Source organism: Sminthopsis crassicaudata, chromosome 2, assembly GCF_048593235.1.
Source record: "Sminthopsis crassicaudata isolate SCR6 chromosome 2, ASM4859323v1, whole genome shotgun sequence".
Lineage (NCBI taxonomy): Eukaryota > Metazoa > Chordata > Mammalia > Dasyuromorphia > Dasyuridae > Sminthopsis > Sminthopsis crassicaudata.
In genome coordinates this window covers 646,448,797-646,471,504 of record NC_133618.1, presented here as the reverse complement: position 1 = coordinate 646,471,504, position 22,708 = coordinate 646,448,797, and the positions used below count along the sequence as shown (strand labels likewise).

At 40.4% G+C, this 22,708-nt stretch overlaps 1 protein-coding gene across 3 annotated transcripts in view; it reads left to right on the top strand.

Annotated features, from left to right (window-relative positions):
* Positions 1-674: 674 nt before the first annotated feature.
* Positions 675-22,708, top strand: part of TSPAN14 (tetraspanin 14) — a 92,368-nt gene continuing 70,334 nt past the window's right edge. Inside the window, exon 1 of one of the 3 annotated variants that reach the window (XM_074296656.1) lies at positions 675-841. The gene's annotated coding sequence lies outside the window, so the exon portion shown is untranslated. Of the gene's footprint in view, positions 842-1,607; positions 1,998-22,708 lie in introns of those variants that run through there. The other 2 variants (XM_074296655.1, XM_074296654.1) reach the window with 2 other exon arrangements.

The following is a 22,708-nucleotide window of genomic DNA, read 5'->3' as shown; positions in this document are numbered from 1 at the left end:
CCACATACCTTTCCCCTCTTAATTCATTTCCCTTTTTATTCCAGTCAAATTGGCCTGCTAGCTTCCCCCTAGGAGGCAATCCATCCCTGCTCTGTAGAATTCCTAGCTCTCTTCAATGCAGTCTGAGGTTGTCACAGGCTCCCAGGGGTCCCTTCCTGATTCCCTGAATTAACACCCTAACCCACTTGAAATTACTTTGTAATAGACTTGCGTGTATGTTACATCCCTCTAGTGTAGCGCAGTCTGGGGAAAGGGAGTTTTCTGTTTGAATGCCACAAGGCTTTTCTTGAGGTTCGTAGGAGCTTAACAGTTGCTTGTGGAATTGAATTGGAAATCTAACATAAAAGAAAAGAAAGAGAGGTTTTTTTTTTTTTGGTTTTTTTTTTTTTTTTTTTTTGGACTAAGTCTGGAATCCACAGCTTCTTGGATCAACTTTGAACAATTATGTAAGTCTTTTTATGCAAATTAAGTCAGGTCTCAAAACCCCAGTGCTTCAGACCAGTTACCAAGAACCTAAGTTCTTCCCCTTTAGATTTGCCTGGAGAGATCCGACCCAAATCTTGGTTAGCCAGAGTGCTAGCCAAAAAATAAATAAATAAAATAGTTATTTTTAGCACGGGGTAGAAGTCGCCGCAAGAGGGGGTAAGTGTTGGACGTAGTTCCGTGTGGTTTGCATACACATGGAGCTCTTGGTTTGTAAGGAAGCTTCAGTCTCCCCCCAAAATAATTACAGACCTCGAGGAACAGAGACCTCCCGCCCACCTCGCGCTCAGGACCAAGCAGCCCAGTCCCACTAACTGGCAACATTGCCCAGGCGACCCTTTCGACCCTGCCCCTAGAGGTTAGTCTCCGTTGCCCCCCCCTCCCCGCCCCCAAGGTCTTCTCAGGATGCTGAGCCGAGGGGTTAGGGGTTCAGAAAGCCCCAGGCTCACTGTGGAACAGACTTAGGCGGAGCCACGGAGCAGGGCGGGTCCCGGGGATCATGGTCCCCCTCCCCAGCACACACACTCATCCTCTCTCGTGCCCCCCCTGCCCCCTAATCATACACTCAGCAAGCATTTATTAATCACCTAGTGCGTGTGAGATAGCGCTAAGCGCAGGGGATACAAAGAGAGGGAGAAAACCCCTCCGTCCCTGCAGTCCAAGGGCTCCCAGGCTAAGGAGGCAGCCGGCGCGGACAAGCGAGGTGCGGACAGGGGAATGACAGAGGGCAGAGGGGGGCACAGCTCTCCCCGCCGTTCCCACACTCAGTGCAGGCCGTCGGAGAGCCGGTTCCCCGGGCCGGCGGCGCTTCGGGAACACGCGTGGCACACAATGGGAGCAGGCGCTGTCCCAGCGCCAGGAGAGGCGGCCAGGGAGCGGTCGTGAGCGCTCCAGAAGTGACGGAGGAGGGGGCCACGAGGCGCGCGTGGAGGAGCCAGGGAGACGTCCCCGGAGGAGGGTGGGGCGCGCGGCGGGGCGGAGGCGGGGCGGAGGCGAGGTCTCGGGGCTCCGGGGTGGGCGCGGGTCCTCTCGCCGGCGAGCTGGGCTGGGCTGGGGATGGGCGGGGCGCGGGGCGGGGCGGCGGGCCCGGGGGCGGGCTAAGCGGCAGTGCAAGGAAGTTCCGCTCTTCTCAGATAACAACAAGGGGGCCAGGCTTGGCGCTGGCAGCATCTGGGCTTGCGAGCTAACCACCCGTCAGTCCGTCAGTCTGAGCATCCGACGAGGGGGGAGCGTCCGTGGGCCCTGAAGTACGCCCCGCCTTCCTGCCCTCCCCCCCCGCGGTGCCCGCAGCAGGACGCCCATCGCCCCCGGCGGCCAGGCCGGCTCCCTCTGGTTCCTTGGCTGGCTCCGGGGGCTCGGGCTCCGCTTCAGAGTCTCCGCCTTTCTCCCGCCCCTTTTTCGGATGCTCGGGACACCCGGATGGATTGAGTGAGCCCAGCCTTCGCCACCTCCTCCTCCCGGCTTAACTTGCTCAAACTTCCTCGGCCGGGGCCAGAGCGCCGCCGCCCCCGCGGGTGAGTAGTGGGAGCCCCGCCCGAGCCTCCCCCAGATCGCCGGCCCAGGGGCCCGGGGCGCCCTCTGCCCAGCTCCCCTCCGGGCTGAGCTCTCCTCCCCCCATTGTCTCCGGCCACCCCAGCTCCTCTCGACCGCCGGAACCGCCGCCTCCTCTTTCGATTTAGTCCTGGGCCTCTAACTTGTTCTCACGCTCCGGAGCGGGGCGGGCGGGCGGCCACCCGGCGGTACACCGACGGGCAGCCTCCTTGTGCGCGGGGCTCCTCTCGGGGATGGCGCCCCGGACCCCGCCTCCCGCCCCCGGCCGCTTCCCCCTTCGTGCCCCACTCGATGGGTCCAGTTTGCAGGATGTCACCCTGGGGTCGGGAAGTGGTGGATGAGGAGGACTTCATTCTCTCTAGTGACCTGAGTAATGGGGAATGACCCCGGGGTGGGGAGAGAAGGACGGCGCTTTTTAAAGTTTGAGGTTTTAAAAATTCATTTAAACAAGTTTGAAGCCCCTCACTCCCCCTGCCACTTGCCCCCTGCTCAGTCAGCCTTTACTGTGTGCCCGATTCTGGCTGCCGTCCTGAGGTGCAGCGCTGGGGGGTCGTGTAAGAAGCCTCCCATATGGGAGGGATCGATGAACAGCTTGGATTGATCGGAAAAAATATAGAGTGAATAAACAGTGGAGTAGGTAAAAGTTTCTTACTTAAGTCCTGCCACTGATGCAATGTAGTTGAAAGAAACAAGATCTTTTATTTTTTAAAGAGTACATTGAGTGAGACTGAGAAATGGATCACGTTGGGGTAGACTCCTGGACCTTTGGAACTTTGAATCTGAAATCCACATCCCACTTCAGTGCCCTTTTTTTTCTTTGCACATGGCCTGGGTGAGCTCCGACAATGGCCGAGTGGATCCTCATTTCGCAGTCCTGTGAGATTGGTTCTCTGGTTCTCTGTGATCCCACCGCTTAAAGTAGAGAAAACGCCTCGAGGAGAGGGTTAGTGGTTTGGGTAGGTTAATATTTGACCGATGGCTGCTGCCAGTGATTGCAGGACTGCTTGGTTTTTTCCCTTTCCTTTCTTCCATTTCTGACAGCTTCTTCAGTGAGATCTTGGGACCTTGCACCTCTCTAAGGGCGATCCCTTGGCTTGGCATTTTTTTCAAACAGGTGAAGGTGCACTCTGAATGTAACCAGGGTCGTTGAATCCATGGGAATCAAGGAAAATCTCTGTGAGCAGCCATGTTTGAAGGAGACACTAACATCATAACCAAATAGCCTTTGTAACTTTCTGCACTGGGCATTGGGTGGAGGTGGAGGTCTTGTTTAAAATTGTAAGTCTTCAGTGACAAAAAAGTTGTAATAATTATATTAGTTGTCATTTCTTTGGCAAATATATTCATTATTTTTTGATATTCACAATAACTGTGAGGTAGATGCATGATTATCTCCACTTTACAGATGAAGAAACTGAGGATCAGAAAAGTTGACTTGCTTATGGTCACAGAGCTAGTAAGTGTGGGAGCTCAGGCTCCTTTATTGTCCATATTGCCTCTACTGTTACTCTGGTTGTACTTTTGAGGTTTTGGACTTTCTTTTATGAATGGTGTGTGATGACACATTGTTTACCTTCCTAGTTTAGATTTTTTTACTTTACATCTTGATTGCATTTTTCTAGGACAGTTGTGGAGCTTGTATAAAGCCAGTTTATACATTGTGTCATCTTTGGGACTCCTTATGGCTGCTTTTCCACTTGGAGAAGTAGAGAAGTGTTTGGAAAGAAATGGAGTGTGTTTAGAGTGAACTGGGCATTGGACACAATTGGGACCTATTGCTTATGAAAACCCAAGTTTGTTTTTACAAGGAGAGTAGCAATCTTGACTAAGAGCATTTACAAAAACCTCTAAAACAGATACATGTATTACTGTTTCCTTGTTTTTGGAGAGAGCCATTTGTATGTGTATTTATAGCATTTGATTTTGGCAATGGAAAAACTGGTGTGTGTGAAGATAATTGAATGTTAAGCCATCTGGGCTATGTTTGGGGCACCAAATTGTACTTTCAGTGTATTCTGTAACTGAATACTTCCCTCCCTTCTGCCCCCACCATATCTTGTTTGCTGCATAGGCACCAGAAGAACTTGTGAAATCCTAAAAAGCAATCCCCCCAACCTCTACAGAAGAGGAAGTAAGAGTAATCACTGTACTTTCCTATTTCCCAACCCCCCCACCCTTTTTATATTACAGGGAATGCAAACCCAGCAATTTAGCTAGAGGAAAAGGAGATGCAGATGTGTCTGTATATTTTATAAGGTTTTTTTTTTTTCTTGATGTTTGAGTGCAGAAAAGGGCATAGTTTTTTTTTAAGATTTCATACTGGAATATGTTAGAGACAGAGTTTTCAGTTACATTCCCAGACTTCCATCATAGCAATAATACATTGGAGATCCTAAGTTCCCCTTTCTGTAGAAGAATCTAAAACTAAAGATTCTGAGTTTAATTTCAAGAAGTTTCTGACATCAGGGCTGGGCCTCTTTGAGACATTCTCTTTAGAGGTTGAGTGGGTCATATGAGATAAGCTTTCGTAAGTTAGATTCAACAGGATTTCTCAGAAACATCCTAAAAGATCTTACCACTATAGGGTACTGTAAATGGAGGAAATGACCAACTTCTGAGTTGTGAAATTTGGGGATTCTGTGATCCTGAGCATCTGGGTTTTCAGAGAGATGCAGAATTGAATTTGCTACTGGGACATTGATTTAAATGGATATGACAGCATTTAAAAAAAAAAATGCTATACAGATTAAGTCAGAGGAGCAAGAGAAATCCATTAAGATGTTTTCTTTTGCTTCTACTTCTTGTGACAGTCCAGAATGGGGAATCTGAATCCTCGGGATGAGGTGGGATAGGGTGTTGAGAAGATCTTTTTCCTGTTGTTCTCCCCTCAGTATTATCCAGGCTCATTTCCAGTTGGATTATAATAACACTGTTACTTGCAGGATTCTTTCCATAAAGTATTACGAGATGTGTTCAGGTTATTGAAGCAGATGCAGTACAGTAATAGATAGAGATGCCCTTTGCTGCTAATATGACCAGTGCTCAAATCCTGCTTCTGACATACTGGTATTGGATCCCGGACCTTTATGTACTCAGGGCCAGATGAGGCAAACCAGCTTCAAAACTGTGCTGGAACCAGATTAAAATGTAATTGGAAAATATTTTACAAAATAACTGAAAATATAATACGGATGATGTTACTATGTGGTTTTCTTTTTTCTTTTCTTTTTTTTTTTAAATTTTTTATTATATATATATATATTTTTAAATTTTTTATTAACTATGTGGTTTTCTAAGAAAAGCTGTATCCAAAGGGATCCTCATGATCTCCTTCTTGGTAAGAGGACTTTGATTCCCCGCCCCCCCCTTTTTTTTTTTTTTTGCTTGGGTTTTCATTATCCTAATAGAGGGACCTTGGTTTTCTTGTTCACTTCTTCCTCCTATTAAACTACTTGAAGGCGCCTTCTTTTGTCTGTAATTTCTGTTTCCTCACCACCCACTATTTCCTTACCTCTTAGCAGTTTGTGGGCCACCTCTATCTCCTGCTGACACCATTCTCTCAAAGTTCACCAGAGACATCCTAATTAGACATTGTTTTGTGAAAGTCAGTGTGCTAGGCTGATGATAGAAAAATGAAAAAGGGCAGAGTTCATATCCTTAAGAAATCTGCAGTTGGTTGGGAGAGGGGAGGGAGATAAGACAAATAAGTTTGATTAAAAAGTTGATGTTTTACAGCGGAATAAAGAGTACAGGATTTAGAGCCAGAATACCAGTACCCATGAGACCTTCCATTAGTCAATCAGCTTTTTCGGAACCTCATTTTCTTTATCTGTAAAATAGAAGAATTGAATGATGACTTATAATTTACCTTAGCAGTCTAAAACTATGTTTTCTATGATGTTGCATGTCTTTTAAGCAACATTTTAGGAAGTAGTGACTTTTAGTTGGGGGTTGGGAGAGAGAGGGATAAGGAAAGGACTTCCTGAGGGGGAGGGAATGTTTTACAGGAAGGAAAGAGCAGGATGAGATTATGGACTGTTGGGGGGAAGAGGGAGGTACAGTTGGTTAAAACATTGAGGGCCTGAATGGGAAAAACTAGGATCATCTCTAGATTCAGGGCTCCTAGGGACCTTGGAGATTCAAAGGTTTTTTTTACCTTTTAAATGCCATGATGAACTCCTTCTAGAATAATGTATTTAATGCATAAAATAAAATATAGAGAATTACAAAATAAATCTTATTAAAAAGTGTTTTATTTTTTCAAACATATTCATCTTTGTAAACCTTGTGTTCCAAATTTTTTTGTCTTTCACCTCTTACCCCCTCCCTTAGACAGCAAGCAAACTGATATAGATTAAGTATGCTCCTTCTAAACATATTTCCATATTCATCATGCTGTGCAAGAAAAATCAGATCAAAAGGAAACAAAAACCACAGAGGAAAAAAATAATACAAGCAAATAACATTAAAAAAAAAAGGTGAAAATATTATGCTTTGATCCACATTCATTTTTCATAGTTCACTCTCAGGATACAGATGGCTCTTTCCATCACAAGTCTATTGGAACTACCAAAGGAAGCCTTTCTAATGAAATGTAGTTATAAAAATATTAAACAAACCAAACCAACAAGCTCATGATCTCCAGATTAGTCCAACTCCTCTCATTTTATAAATGAGGAAACTTGAGTTGTAGTAAAGTTATAGGTGACTTACCTAAAACACCCTGGTGGTAGGCCTGGGAAGTATGATTTGAACTCAGAGCTAATAGGTTTCCTCTTGTACACTATGATAAATATCTAAATTATAGAAAGTTTTTAAATGCCAAGGTTGGAGTTCAGTTTTGTTCAAAAGCAATGGAAAACTGGAAGCTAAGAATGGAAAAAACAGGTTTTTGAGTGGGTGGGGATGTATGTGACAGGTCAACCTTCTCTTAATGGGAAGACTAGTTTGGCAGAGTAGATGATTAAGAGAGCTTTTAGATTGAGGCTCATTTATTTATTTATTTTATTTTATTTTTTTAATATCTTGGACCCAGAAATGTCATGTGTTTTTTGCCTCTTTAAATTTCCAGTGAAATCTCTTCATGGACCCCCAGATTAGAATCCTTGCTTCAGATACTTTGAAGGTAGAATTATTAGGATCACAGGGCTCATTGTGTATGGAGTTGGAGAAAGTGATTGAGGAGGAGTAAAAGATGACTCTAAGTTTTTGAGCCTGAATGATTGAGGGGATGATTGTTTCATCAATAAGAAATTTGGGGGAAGCAGGTATTTTCATGTGTAGTCTTGGATGTTGGGCATCTGGGGAAGATACTGGATTTAGTCCATTTATCTATTTGGGATTAGAGGAGGCTATCCTTGAAGCATTGATTTAGAAAAAAGAGGAAAGGAGCCTCGAGGCATTGATGGATTCATTTGGGTACAAATTCACTTGGTGGATGAGGGGAAAGTAAAGGTTGAGTAACCTGTAAAAGGACTGGTCTGACTGCTTAGAGAAGCTCCTGAGGTAGCATAAATTCTGGGGAGGCAGGAAGTTGTCTCTTTGCTATGCAATGGATACTGGAGAAGATCTTGATTAGAGGCTTGTGAAAAGCCATTGGGAAGTGAAGACGTCATTGGGGATCTTGCTGAGAGCTGGAGTGGTGGGATAGCTCAGTGCTGGAAAGGTCCCAGAGTAGCTGTTGGGGGAAGTGGAGACAGCAGGTGTTGACTAATTTCCTGAGAAGTTTAGCAGTGAGGGTTAAGTAGCTTGAAAGGTAGGGACACATTCCCCTAGCTAATAACCCAGTGCTGTTTTCTTTTTGTTAGTTTCATTGTCCATTCAGTTCAATGGACATTTCTGTTACCTGTTGGGCAGTGGCTGCCCTCTGGTTACTCAAAGGACCCCAAGACTCCCTGCCCTCCCAGAGTTTACATTCTGAAGGAGAGGAGTGATAGTGTGATACTATATTCTATTTACTTCCTTTTTCTGGATATCTTCCAAAGATACATTTCTCTCTTTGCTTCTTTTTTATAGCCAAAAACTCAATCCTTCTCCTTTTCCAAATACCCAATAAAGTGGGTATTTCACAGTGTGATGTTTTTGACTCTCCTTTGTCAGTGTTTTCTGCCTTGGGAAATCTCATTTACTAACTCAGTTTTAACTCTTGCGGATATCTATCCCCAAGTCTCTTTCTTCAGCTGGGATTTCTTTTTTAAGCCCCCCCCAAATAAGCATCAAGTGGATTTATTACTTAGTGACTGTATCCAAAGAGTAATCATCAATGTTTTATGTCAATTTAGAATGGGATCTCTAGGGAGTAGGCTCCAGGAATTTGGTGTCTGCTCTGTGCTGTTTAATATTTTTAACCAGTATCTTGGATGAAGCTATGAAATAATTTGGTTTCCATATTTTGAATGACATAAGATTAGGAAGACTCATTAACATTGGTGGCAGAGGGGGGATCTATAAGGCTTTTTTATATTTTTTCTTTATTAGCATGTGAGCTCCTTAATGAGTATTTTTTTTTTTTTTTTCATTTTTGCCTTTCTTGGAATCCCTCAGCACTTAACACACTCCTTGGCACATAGCAAGCTCTTAAAAAAATGTTTTGTGGTCTTGATTAAAAAAAAAAAAAAAAGATCTTGATGATAATAATAATGATAGCTAATATTTAATATAGTTGCTTTAAGAATCTGCAAAGCACTTTTATATTTCATATTTTATAAATTTTATATACATTATATATACTTATATATTTTATACTTCATTTGATCCTCCTGACTACATTGTGGTATAGGTACTGTTTTATCTCCATTTTGCAGATGGGGAATCTTAAGCTAAGAGATGGTAAGTGACTTTTGCCCCGTATTACACAGCTAAGGCTGGATTGAGACTGGATTCAGTCTCCGGATTTATAACTGTGAGTGTAAATACTATTAATATCCCATTTTTTCCCATAAGGAAATGGGTTGAGAAGGATTCAGCTGTCTCAGGACAAGATGGAATGTTGGGCTGAATTGAATAAGATAAAATTTAATAAGAACAATGGTCAAGTCTTATCCTTGAGGAACCAGTTTCACAAGAACAAATGGGGAGTTATGAAAAACTCATTTTTAAAAGATAGGGCATTTTAATGGATTGTAAGCTTATTGAGAGTTAACAATATTAAAAAAAAAAAAAAAAGTCAGTAATGGGACATCAGAGCCAAAAAGGATAATTCAGGCTGGAGCTATATTAAAGCAGGCATCATATGGCTTTAGGTAGTAATTACCTAAATTAGGTAGGGATTGTAGTCTTGCAATTTGTCCTGGTCATGCTGAGTTTGAAAATGTGTTTAGTTTTTGATATCAAATTTTAGAAAGAACATTGCTAAGCTAGGGGACATCTGGATGGTTATGGGCCTTGTTCTCATGTCATAGGAGGATTGATATAAAAAATAATCTCCTTTGATTCCCTTCCCCCCCCAAAAAAAGTCTTGTCAAATAGATGCTGTTATTACTCCCATTTTCTAGATAAAGTAACTGAGACACAGAGAAGTTAAATGGCTTGTTCAGGCACACACAATAACTATTACATGTTAAGAGAAGGAACTTGGATTAGTCAGGATGTTCTTAGAACATTGAGCCTGAACTCAGGAAGATCTGAGTTCAAATATGACTTAAGATACTTGTTAACTGCTGGCCAGGCAAGTCACTTATGTTCTGTTTGCCTCCACATCATCAATTGTAAAATGGAGATAATAATAGTATCTACCTCTCAGGTCTGTTGTGAGAATCAAATGTGAAAATACTTGTAAAGTATAGCACAGGACCTGCTATACAGAAGGCACATAAATGCTAGATATTTTTCTTTTAATTATTATTATTATTAGTCTGTCTGGGATTCGAGGAGACTTGGAAGGTAGAGGGAACAGACATCATAGCTGTTATCAAATATTGAGAGGTTAGATTTATTTTGCTTGTTCCCAGAAGGTAATGAATAGAAGTTGAAGATTTAGGTTCAATATATGAAAGTCATTAAGAATGGAATCATCCAAAAGTGGAGTGGATGGCTTGGGGAGGAGGTGAGTTCCATACTTACTTACTTATTCATTTATTTATTTATTTATTTATCTATTTATCTATCAATCCATCTATCTATCTATTTATTTATTTATTCATTCATTTATTTGTTTATTTATTTATATATGTATTTATTATTTTTTTTCTTTTTTTTCCTGAGGCTGGGGTTAAGTGACTTGCCCAGGGTCACACAGCTAGGAAGTGTTAAGTGTCTGAGACCAGATTTGAACTGGGATACTCCTGAATTCAGGGCTGGTGCTCTATCCACTGCGCCACCTAGCTGCCCCCAAGTTCCTTATTTATTAGAGGTTTTTAGATAAAAGATATGTGGCCACTTATTGGGCTGCTGTGGAGGAGGCTTCCTGTTAAGGCCTGAATGACCTCTGATTCCCCATCTGAGAGATGAGATAATCTGACCTTCCAGAGCCTATGTAGTATTTGTATTTGGCTGTCCTACACAAGTTGAGAAGGACTGAGTTCATCTTGCTGCTTCACTTTCTGTCAGTGGTGAGGGCATTTACCCCATTGCTCCAATACTGGGTCATAATATGGTCCATCCTATCTTTATTTGAGCCTAATGTAAAATGCTGTTGATTCTGTCTCCTCAGGACAAGATGGAATGTTGGGCTGAATTGAGTAAGATAAAACTTAATAGGAACAATGGTCAAGTCTTAGCCTTGAAGAATCAATTTCACAAGAACAGTTCCCTCCTTGCTACCTTTGGCCCTCAAAAGGGTATTGGACTACAGTGTGGGATCATACATTTAAAACCAGTAACAATCTGTTTAGAGGCCATCTAGTCTGGATCCTCTCTCTCCTATTTCAGTTCAGAAAAGGAAACCCAGAGGGTAGTAACTTACTTTAAAATTACAGAGGTAATGAGTGGCAGAAGCAAGGCTTTGAACTTAGGGCCTCTAGTTCCAAAGACCACAATTCTTTCCTATCATACCACACTAATTGGCCCCTTTCAGTTCCAAATCCTGTGAAATCTAGTCATTGCTGAGGAAAAAGAAAGTCAGTAAACTGATGAGAATACATTTAGAAAGTCCTAAAACATGTGCAATGTGTAATACTTGTGAACCTCCCACCTTCCTAACAGGTTTTTCTCTCCACTTTAGGCTATCTTTAATGGTTATGACCATAATTTTACTCAGATAGAGAGTTCTTTTGCTCAATAATGTTCTGCAGTTTTCCTTTCCAGATCAGATGTCTTTGCTTGGTATTTAAGGATCCTTGACAGTCTGAAGCCACTGTGCCTTTTGTACCTTATTTTAAGCTGTATTCCACTTTTCTGTTCCTCCACATCAAACTGGGATTATTCCAGCTAAGTGGACTAATAGATAGAGCCTTGTCTTCCATTCTGGAAAACCTACACTTGATTCCTGCCTCAGACATGTATTTATTAGTTTGTTGTGACATTGGGCAAGCCAGTTAGCCTTTCTCTAACTCAGTTTTCTTATCTAGAAAATGGCTATGATAAAAAATAATGTCTCGTGTTGTAAGTATCAAAGAAGATAGATGTAAAAGACCTTGGAAACTTTTCAGCACTGAATAAATACTATCTCCTCTTCCATACCTTCCTTCTTCTGTGCCTCTGTTCACACTAATCCCAATACCAGTGGTGACCCTTCTCCCTAATCAAGGCAATTCCTTGTAGATCCTTAAAATCCAAACACTTGCTTCATGAATCCTCTTCTTCCATCTTTCTGACCTCACGGTAGCATTGTCCCTCCCCGAGTTCTTTGAGATCAGAGACTGAAGTTTCTCTAAGTTTGTGACTTCTCCAGTGCCCATTACAGTGACTCCCCAGCCTGGGCTGTGTACTTATGTACAGCTTTTCCCTTTCCTTGTTAAGAAGGAAGCAGTAAGATAACTGAAGGGGTGGAGTAGTTTAGGCTTCCAGAAAAATGAGGTCAGTTGGAATTAGCCTGGAAGCAAAGAGCAATATTCTTCTTAAGGCTGTTTTTTTTTGGCCTCCCTCCCATGTGCCTTAGTTATTCAAGTAGCACAATGACCTGGTAAAATGATTTTCCCCTGGAAAGCAGCCTCGCTCTGGTGGCGATGTCCTGATTCCTGATTCCAGGCCAGATGTACAGTAAGCCTTGATTCTTATGTCTGATCTCTCCAATTCATCGCGGAGAGCCCCACAATGCTCTCAGGCAGGTGGCTTTGATAAGGGGAGCTAGCCAGAGACAGTGAAAAGAACAAAGAACTAGATTTCAGGTGACCAGGGTTTTTTGGCCTAGTTCTGCCAGTTCCATAAAGATTTGCCTTGGATTTGAAATGAAAGGACTCTGGGTCCTTCTTTAGCTGCAAAATTCCTCCACCTCAGGAGCCCCTTCCTCTTGATTGAATTGGCTGTTAACTCCTGTAAGCTCCATTTTAAGGAAGTTGCTCCCTGCCGCCGTACCCCTTACTGGGTATATCTCTTCACCCCTTCAGCTTCCGTTTTTTGTGTTGTCTTCCCCACTTCTCTAAGGCTGGGACTGAGTCTCCCTTGTATCCCAAGTGCTTAGTACAATGCCTGGCTTTGTCTAAGTGCATAGTTACTTGTTCTGTTACCAGCTAACTGTGTGACTTTAGTCTAGTTACTTACCTCACTAAGCATAAAGAAGGGTTGGGCTTGCTTGTTCCTTTTGATTTTTGAAGTCCTTTCACACGGAAGAATCCATCCTGTGGAGTCTGGCTAATAATTAATATTGCCATTTTACATTTGTACCAGGATCTGGTGTTTTCAAACTACTCTACTGCACATTAATCTCAAGTGACCCTCACAGCAAAATATAAATAAGGATAGAAGGTGATATTTCAGAGAAGGAAAATGAGTTTTATATGGTTGATCTATGGCTTTATGTGGGTTTGCCCAAGTTCATACAGCTATCAGTGGTGGAAATAGGCCCAGGTTTTTAATCTACTATCCTTGGCCCTCTTGTATTTATGTAGAGAATAAGTGGTTGTGATTAAGATTCTTGGCTAGCTGAGGCTGTTAGCCTCTGCCTGCCCATTCTTGTATTATTGTTACTGATAACCATTTTTGCAAGACTCTGCACAGAGCTTGCTCTAGGGCCTCTTGGGCCCCGAAGTTTCTATTTCTCATTTCTGGGTGGGGTAGGATGTGGGGTGGTGCCATTGTGGCTTCTTATCTAGTAACACAAATGAGGGTAGCACTCCAGTAAGTAAGGACTGAGCCAGAGAAATTCCTTTCTATCTTGAAATCTATTGAACTGGGGAGAGATGTTGGAGGATAGCCTTGATCCTCCCTCCTCTCCCCAAAAGGCATTGGTACTGGGCAGCTATGTGACCCCCAAAGAGGCTCTCCATCCAGTTTTGTATGAAATTAGCCTCTGTAGATCTTGACACAATGCAATCATGATTCAGAAATGAATATATTGGGAGCTTTAGAAATTGTCTGGCCAGCTTGATGACTGTAGGGTGAGTTATATGAGTGGGACAGTGCAGTTTTGGTTTTGTGGCTGCCCTTTGTTGCCAGAATTTGAATGATGCATACTTTTTTCTAATAATCATTCTGAAACTGCTTTGAATTTTATAAGTATGCAATTCAGTCTGTATTTTTTGTTCTGATGCTTAGGTACTTTGAAACAGAATTATTTATTTGATGGTCTTTTTTTTTTTTTTTTTTTTTTAATTGATGAAAATCTACCTTACTCTCTTTCCCTCCCACCCATTAAATATAACAAAATCCTTATACCATATACTCGTATATAAACAAATTCATGCATTGGTCTTATCCAGTAATCCTTATATGTCTTAATTTGCACTCTTTATTGTCAGGAGATGGGTAGTGGGAATTTTGGAGACTATAAAGAAAGTACAGCCCATGAGGAGTGCCTAGTCCCATCTGGAATTAGGTGAAACAAATTAGAAAGCACTGGCATTCATCTTTTGCTAAGATTTTATTATAGGTGTTATAAGAATATGAGAAGAGAAGTGTGTGGTTGGAGCCATTTGGAAAAACTTCAAGTTAGAGATTGTACTTGAGGCAGTTGGAGAAGACTGATTTGGATCTAGAAAGTTGGAGAAGACTAGTTTGAACTGGAAAAGACCTTAGAGGTCATCAATTCTAAATTTCTGATTTCAGATAAGGTAACTGAGACCCAGAATGACTGTATGATAATGAAGTATAGTTGCAAGAAGAAGAGATGGACTTTTTAATGTATATGCACTGAATCCAAACTTTGCACTCTTTATAAATCTCCTTCCCCTCGAACCAAAGGGAAAAGAAATCTTTTGGAGCATCTGAGAAGGGAATATTGTGTCATCTGGAGCAATTTACAATGAAGTGAAGATTGGATAAGATTGGATGGTGGATGGTGAGAGATCTGGGAGCTTAGCCTAAGTGATGAATGAGACTTCCTTAATTGACAAAGCTAAAGACCTTCCTCTCCCCTTCCTCCCCCATCAAGTCAGACTTACTGCCTCTGTTTCCTTGCTATGCACTTAGTCTTCAAGAAGAGCCCTTGTTTAAATCTACCTTCACCACCGGAGTCACGTCAGACGTGCCAGTCTCTGAGATTGCGTGGACAAAATAGGAGACATTCACTAACCCGAATGAACTTGGGTTCTATTGGGGGAACAACATATATATGGATGAATATATGTAAAATAAATAGAAAGTGATTTGGGGGGGAGAGGAGTTATAGGGAGGGAAAGGCTTCAAGTAGAATATGACATTTGAGTTCTCAAGGGAAGAAGGGATATTTGTCCAGTAAATGCTGAGTTATAGAAAGGTGACAAAGTGCTAGGTCTGGGGAATAGCATGGATAGATGGATGGATTGCAGGTTATAGGACAGGTGGATAATGGGCAACTTTGTCTCTAGGAAACCATACTATTCCTCTTCCTTAAGTGGTTGTTCCCTGTTTCATTCATAAATTCTTCTCATCTCTCAAAGATCTTTTGTTAATTTTCTATTCCTCACTTTATTTTTCAATGTTCTCAAAATAATATCTCAATATTAATCATTATTAATTCCATCTTCTTAATGGAGTTCAAGTTTGCCCAAATGCCTTTTAAACTCTTCCTTGTTGGTAAAAGATCAGTCATTCAGTAAACATTTGCCAATCAAAACATTTATTAAGTGTCTGCAAGACAAAAAGCAGTCCTTGCCCTCAAGAAGCTTATAATCTAATAGTAGCCTATTGTCACAAGTTGTGTGTCAGAAGCTTAAACTTATCTTCTCCCTCTTTGCTATTACCTGACATAGGCACCAGTATTCTCTGTCATCCAAGTTTTCTTTGATCTTTTACTTGATTTTATCCCTTAAATCGTCCATTTACCAAGTTAAGCAAGTTTTTAAAGGAAGTTATTATTCTTTTTGCTCCTATCTGCTGATTCCATTCTTGTCTACCTGTGTTTTTATGACAATAGCCTCTTGGATCCAGGCAGTCCCTGGTCTGATACTGCTAGACTAGTGGTACCCTTGCTTGCTCGATTTTTCCATAAGCATCATTCCAGACCGAGCTCAAGGTTTTCAGGTCTTTCATGGAACCTTCCCTGACAATTCTAGTCTGTATTGACATTTCTCATTTTAGCATTCTTCTAAGATAATAAGTACGGTACAATGGACCACAGCTTGGGTTTGGAAGTAGAAGTTCTAAGTACAAACTCTGCCACTGATTAGTTTGTGACTTCTATAGTCCCTTCAGCTCCCTAAAATTGAAATTAAATTTCCTCATCTGTAAAAACGAGGCCATAGAGATATTGCTCTTTATTGTTAGCAGGAGAGGGCTAATATTCCGTATGATTTGTCCTGTATAATTTAACACTTGATTGGATACGATTTTGAAATCCTGTATCTTTATAGATTGCTTTGTAATTGTTTTTATATTTGGTTTTCCCTTTATAAGAACCATTCTATCAATCAATGATGAGCTCAGTACATGCTGCTTTAAAACTCAAAGTATCCTTGGATTTTATCAGATACAGATTTATGTATCTGATAAAATAAGATAAATAAGACATCTCTTCCTCCCCTTGCTTCCCAATATCCCCCAGACCTTAGGCTGTGCCAAAAAAATGTGTCATCTCATGGTTTCCCTTTTGATGACTTTGTGCTTAGCTTTAAAGCCGAAAAGGAACATTAGCAGCCTAACACTTTGATTTCACTGAGGATATTGGAGGCCTTTCATAAGAAGGAATTTGCCAGAAACTAAGCATTGACCCACACTTAACACTGAATACCAAGATAAGATCAAAATGGGTTCACGATTTAGGCATAAAGAATGAGATTATAAATAAATTAGAGGAACAGAGGATAGTTTACTTCTCAGACCTGTGGAAGAGGAAGGAATTTGTGACCAAAGAAGAGCTAGAAATCATTATTGGTCACAAAATAGAAAATTTTGATTATATCAAGTTAAAAAGCTTTTGTACAAACAAAACTAATGCAGATAAGATTAAAAGGGAAGCAATAAACTAGGAAACCATCTTTACAGTTAAAAGTTCTGATAAAGGTTTCATTTCTAAAATATAGAGAGAATTGACTAATTTATAAGAAATCAAGCCATTCTCCAATTGATAAATAGTCAAAGGATATGAACAAACAATTTTCAGATGATGAAATTAAAACTATTTCTACACATATGAAAAGATGCTCCAAATCATTATTGATTAGAGAAATGCAAATTAAGACAATTCTGAGATACCACTACACACCTGTCAGATTGGCTAAGATGACAGGAAAAGATAATGATGAATGTTGGAGGGGATGTGGAAAAACTGGGACACTGATGCATTGTTGGTGGAGTTGTGAATGGATCCAACCATTCCGGAGAGCAATTTGGAACTATACTTAAAAAGTTAACAAACTGTTAACTTTTGACCCAGCAGTGTTACTACTGGGTTTATATCCCAAAGGGGCCTTAAAGAAGGGAAAGGGACCAGTATGTGCCAAAATGTTTGTGGCAGCCCTCTTTGTAGTGGCCAGAAACTGGAAATTGAATGGATGCCCATCAATTGGAGAATGGCTGAGTAAATTGTGATATTATGAATGCTATGGAATATTATTGTTCTATAAGAAATGACCAGCAGGATGAATACAGAAAGGTTTGGAGAAACTTACATCAACTGATGCTAAGTGAAACGAGCAGGACCAGGAGATCATTATACACTTCAACAACAATACTGTATAGGATCATTTCTGATGGACGGGGCTCTCTTAGGCAATGAGAGGATCCAATTCAATTCTAATTGATCAGTAATGAACAGAACCAGCTACACCCAGAGAAAGAACACTGAGAAATGAGTGTGGACCACAGCATGGCATTTCTTCTGTTATTGTCGCTTGCATTTTTGTTTTTCTTCCCTGGGCTATTTTTACCTTCTTTCTAAATCTAATTTTTCTTGTATAGCAAGGTAACTGTATAAATATGTATACATATATTGTATTTAACATATTCTTTAACATTTTTAACATGTATGGGACTACTTTTCATCTGGGGGGGTGGAGGGAAGGAGGGGAAAAGTTGGAACAGAATTTTTTGCAAAGGTCAGTGTTGAAAAATTAACCATACATACCATTGTCAATAGAAAGCTATTTTGGGGAATTTGCCCCAAGACACATAGTCAGGATTTTCATTCCAAATCCCAAGTTCTGGCACTTTCTTCTTTGTTATCTTGCTAGTGTACTCTGAATTCAACCTTTGGCTAGGAAGGCTATGTTGCTTGAAGACTAGCCCTAGGCAGATCTCATCAAGCTTGAAAGGCCTTGGATGCTGGTTCAAATTTAACCTTGCTTTGTGACTGGACAGATCATCTCTTCTGCCTTAGTTTCTTCATGTCTATAATGGGGATAATAATAGCATCTTCCACAGAATTGCTGTAACTATCAAATGAGATTATATATATATATTTAAAGTACTTTGTAAACCTTAGAAAGGTAAATAAATTCTTCCTTTTGTGATTTATCTGGTTAAAAATTTCAGTTTTCCCTACACACAGTTTTAGAGACAACATCAAAAGGTTGCCCACGAGGTGATGGATTTTTTTTTCAGCTTTAGCCTAGGCTATTTGAGGGTTGTGTTGTTCCCTTCTGGAGAGATTGATGAAATCAAGGATGTTTTTGTAACTATCATGGTATTGAGCCTCATCATTGATTCTCATAATGGTTCTTGTAGAGGGAAACTAAGCTATATTTCTTCCAAATGATATTGATATCCCCAGGTTCCAACAACTATTGACCAGTTCCTTGTGGATATGTATTGCCTTCAGGAAATTCCATTATCGAATACCTTCAGCCACTTAGAGTTCTTTTAATCCTTAATAACTGGCATTTATACATTCCTTCAAAGTTAGCAAAGCACTTAGTGTACATTAACTCTGAAAGTAGATTTTGTAGGCTATTATTAGCCCCATTTTACAGGTGAGGGAACTGAGGCTCAGAAGTGTATAGTCACACAAGTACTATATGGTAGTATTCAATCCCTGGTTTTTTCCTTGAAATCTTCCAGGTGATAACCCATAAATTGTGCCCAGTGGAGGTGCTTCAGGGAGGATATGGGGAGTGGGGGTGGGGTTGGGGCAGGGAGAAACTCTGCTAATTAAGGGTAGTCTAGCTCAGGAAGTAAACCAGCCAGCTATGTCATCTTCACTTACAAAAAGGAAATAACAACAGATAACCTGAAACAGTTTCATTTGGAACTCCATACTGTATTGCACCATGAATGTCATTTCTTTTCAGAGACAAAAGGAAATAAAATATTGTTGGATTTTGTATTGTACCTTCTTCCCCCCCCAAAAAAAAAATAATTTTTTTTTTTTTGAAAGCAACTCCAGCTTCTTGGTGCTCCCTGTTAAATAAAAAAGGCATGCTAGTTAGAAGATACACTTAGAAATATATGATTCACTTTCTCAAGAAATAAATATATAATCACACTTAATAATTGCATTTTGTGGCTAACACATTTCTTGAAAGATATGATATGTGGGCTGGTGGTGGCTGGCCACAGGAGAGCTGGGAGTTGGAATTTTGTAGGAGCAGTCATCAGCTTGTACCTGGAGGTGGGCCAGGCCAAGTGGGTGATGTAATAGATTCCCTTATCTCCTAATGGGGGGTGGGTGGGTAAGAGTACTGTAACTTTAAGCCTTAATTGATAGCTAGGAAGGGTTATATATAAACAGAGCTTTATATGATCAATGCTGGAAATCTGCAACTCTCTTAAGCTTTTTCACTGTGGTATATTTCCATCAACTCTTGAAATCATAAATTAAGTGGACTGAATGATTCTTACCTTGGAACAACATTCTTGAGAGTTAAAAATTTAACTTTCTGTTTTATTTGCAAAACTTCTGTTAACTTGAAATGGGTTTGAAGATGGTGCCTAAAATCTAGGTACTCTATGTAATTGTATTGAATTATTCTCCTTTTGTTTTTGTATTATTGTTCAGTTGTGATCAATTCTGTGTAACCCCATTTAGGGTTAGTTTTTCCTTTTCTCCTCCAGGGTCATATAATTAGTGCCTGAGGCCAAATTTGAATGTAGGCTGATGGATGTGGCTCTTTTCAACTGTCAGATAATTCAAACCAGTTCCAATGATCTTGTGATGATAAGATCCATCTACACCTAGAGAGAGGACTGTGGGAACTGAGTGTAGATCAGAACATAGCATTTTCACTTTTTTTGTTGTTTGCTTATATTTTGTTTTTTTCTTAGGTTTTTCTTCCTCCTTGATCTGATTTTTTTTGTGCAACAAGTTAACTGTATAACTGTATACATATATTGGATTTAACATAAATAAATAAATATAAATATATATATAAATATATATATATGTATGCTGCTTTGCCTTATTTCCTTACTTCCTAGTCAAAGTTCTATGTCCCCAACTACAAAATGCTTTCACGTTGAGAACTTTTTTGTTTTTGTTTTTGCTGAGGCAACTGGAGCTAAGTGACTTTCCTAGGGTCACACAGCCAGGAAGTGTTAAGTGTCTGAGGTCAAGTTTGTACTCAGGTCCTCCTGACTTCAGGGCTAGTGTTCTATCCACTGCACCACCTTAACATATTTTAACATATTTAAAATTTATTGGGCTACTTGCCATATAGGGGAGGAGGTGGAAGGAAGGAGGGGAAATTTTGGAACAGAAAATTTTGCAAGAGTCATTGTTGAAAAACTATCCATGCATATGTTTTGTAAATAAAAAAGCTTTAATAAAGTAAATAAATTAAAAACAAAACAAAAACAAAATTGAACTTAGGCAGTTGAATTTTCTAGATACCAAGCCCAGGATTCTGCCCTTATTCTCCTTTGCTCACTAGTCTTTGCTTAGAAAAACCAGGATTGTTTAATTGTTTTAGTTGTGATCAACTCTTTGTGACCCCCATTTAGGGTTAGTTTTCCATTTTCTTTTCCAGGGTCATATAATTAGTGTCTCTAAAGCCAGATTTGAACTTAGGAAATTGAATTTTTTTGACTTCAAGCTCAGCAGTCTGCCCTTAGTTCCTTTTGCTCACTTGTCTAGTCATTTGCCTAGGAAAACCAGGACAATTGCTCTAATTATGGATTTTTTCATCTTTCATCTTTCATCTTTTAAGTGAATGACAGCCTGAAAGGAAAGTCATTTTCTCCCGACCTGTTTCAGAATTCAAGATGGCAGGTCATTTGTTGATGGATCTAGGCATTCACTAGAAAAGAAACAGGGCAATTTCATTAAAGGAGGGGGAACAATGAAGGTGTCTTGAGGTTGCCCTTTCCATGGAGTGGCTCCTGTCTCTTAGGACTGAAGCAGCAAGCCTTGGATATATGAGCTTCTTTTTGTTGATATTTTTCCGCATCCAAAGCCTAGTTTCAATGCACTTTAGCCCCCCAAATTTTTGTTGAACCTAATCATACTTAAGTGATATGCCGAACAGCATGGAGGATATAAAATATAATTCCTCAACCTGAAAGCATTTTGTAGTTGGGTGTTAGGATTACTAAGTGAGAACTGAGGTTGTCTGGATAGTGACAAGGTGAGAATTCAGGTTTTCTGGACAATTACAAGGTGAGAACTCAGGTTGACTTGATAGAGGGGGCAAGCTCATTGGCTGGGGTGGTTCTTCCCAGAAGCCCTTGCATTATCCCACGCCCATTCTCTGGGAGGATAAAAGAGACAGCACTGGGCGCAGAGAGCAGATCGGCCTGGAGAAGGATAAGAGCTGGAGGAGATTCAGAGCCAGGATTCAAGAAGAAAGACTCTGAATTGCATCTGACTTGAATTTTACATAATTCATGAAATTCCGCAAGCCATAATAAATTTTCTCCAGGTTCCAGACATGTCCTTGCTATGGATTTCCAATCATTCGGGGTTAGGACTTCATAAGACAAACCATCTAGTAACATTTTGACATAAGCTGATGTAGCCCCATAAAGGGTACAACCTTTTTTCAAATCCTTAATTTTATTCAAATCTAAAGGTGCATATCTTCTCCTTTTTTTACCTACAGAGTCAATCTCTTCAATCACAGGATATGCATGTATAAAATCACATAGAACTTTGACCAGGAAGTGAGGAAATAAAGCTAAGCAGCATAAAGTCCTCAAGTGATTTATGTAGACATTTAACCAATAAGTATTTATCAAACACTTACTATGTGTTGGGCACTGTGCTAAGTGCTGGGGATAGAAAAAGGAGCAAAAGACCGGCCAGGCCCTAATCTAAGAGGGGAGAGGATATTAGTGAGTGATGGGAATGATTAGTGATGTAGGGAAGAAAGTAGGATTTGAGTTGGAACCTTGAAGGATGAGTGCAGTTTGGGTTTGAGGAAGGGAGCAGGCATCCATGATAGGGGTTGGGGTCACTGGGTGGAGGATGTGTGATGAGGGCCAGATGAATGTTCAGATCAGCTCTTGGAGTTCACAAAAGGAACAGGTCTCCTGTTTTTGACCATTTTTTCCTAGCAAAGCCATTGAAGTGGGATTAAGCCAGTCTGGCAGATGTTTGAGTCAAAGGCTTAAGAAGGCATATGCTAGTGGAAAGAGCTCATACATTTAACGTTAGAGAAGTTGAGTTCATATCCAGGCTCTTCTTCCTATCTGTGTTATTTCAAGCCTCTTAACTTCTGTAGGCCTCAGTTTCCTTCTGTAAAAATAAAGGGTTGGAATGGAACATTCTTCCAATGTCAGGACCTCAAATAACATGTTCCATTTCAGGTGTAGGACAATTAGCTTTTTTATATATAAATATATTTTTATTTATTTATTTATATGTTCTTATAAGTTTTCTTGTAGGGCAGGTTTGTTTGGTACATAGTAGTCGCTTAATATATTTTTGCTCATTGACTTAAGGAGATAAAAAACATACTTGCATTTTTTAATAATAGCTTTTTATTTTCCCAAATACATGCAAAGATAGTTTTTAACATTTACCTTTGTCAAAACTTGTACTCCAAATTTTTCTCCCTTCCCTTTTCCTTTCCTCTTTCCCTAGACAGCAAGCATCCCATATAGGTTAGCATGTTTGCATTTTTACTGGCTGTCTCCCATGCTAGGATGTCCATCTCCTGACTTCTTTGGCTCCCATTATGTTTCAGGTAAAGTCTCTTCGAGAAACCTTTCTGGTCCTCCTTAATTTTAGTGCTTTCTGTCTGACATTATCTACTATTTATTCTGTGTCCATTTTGTTATACATGGTTGC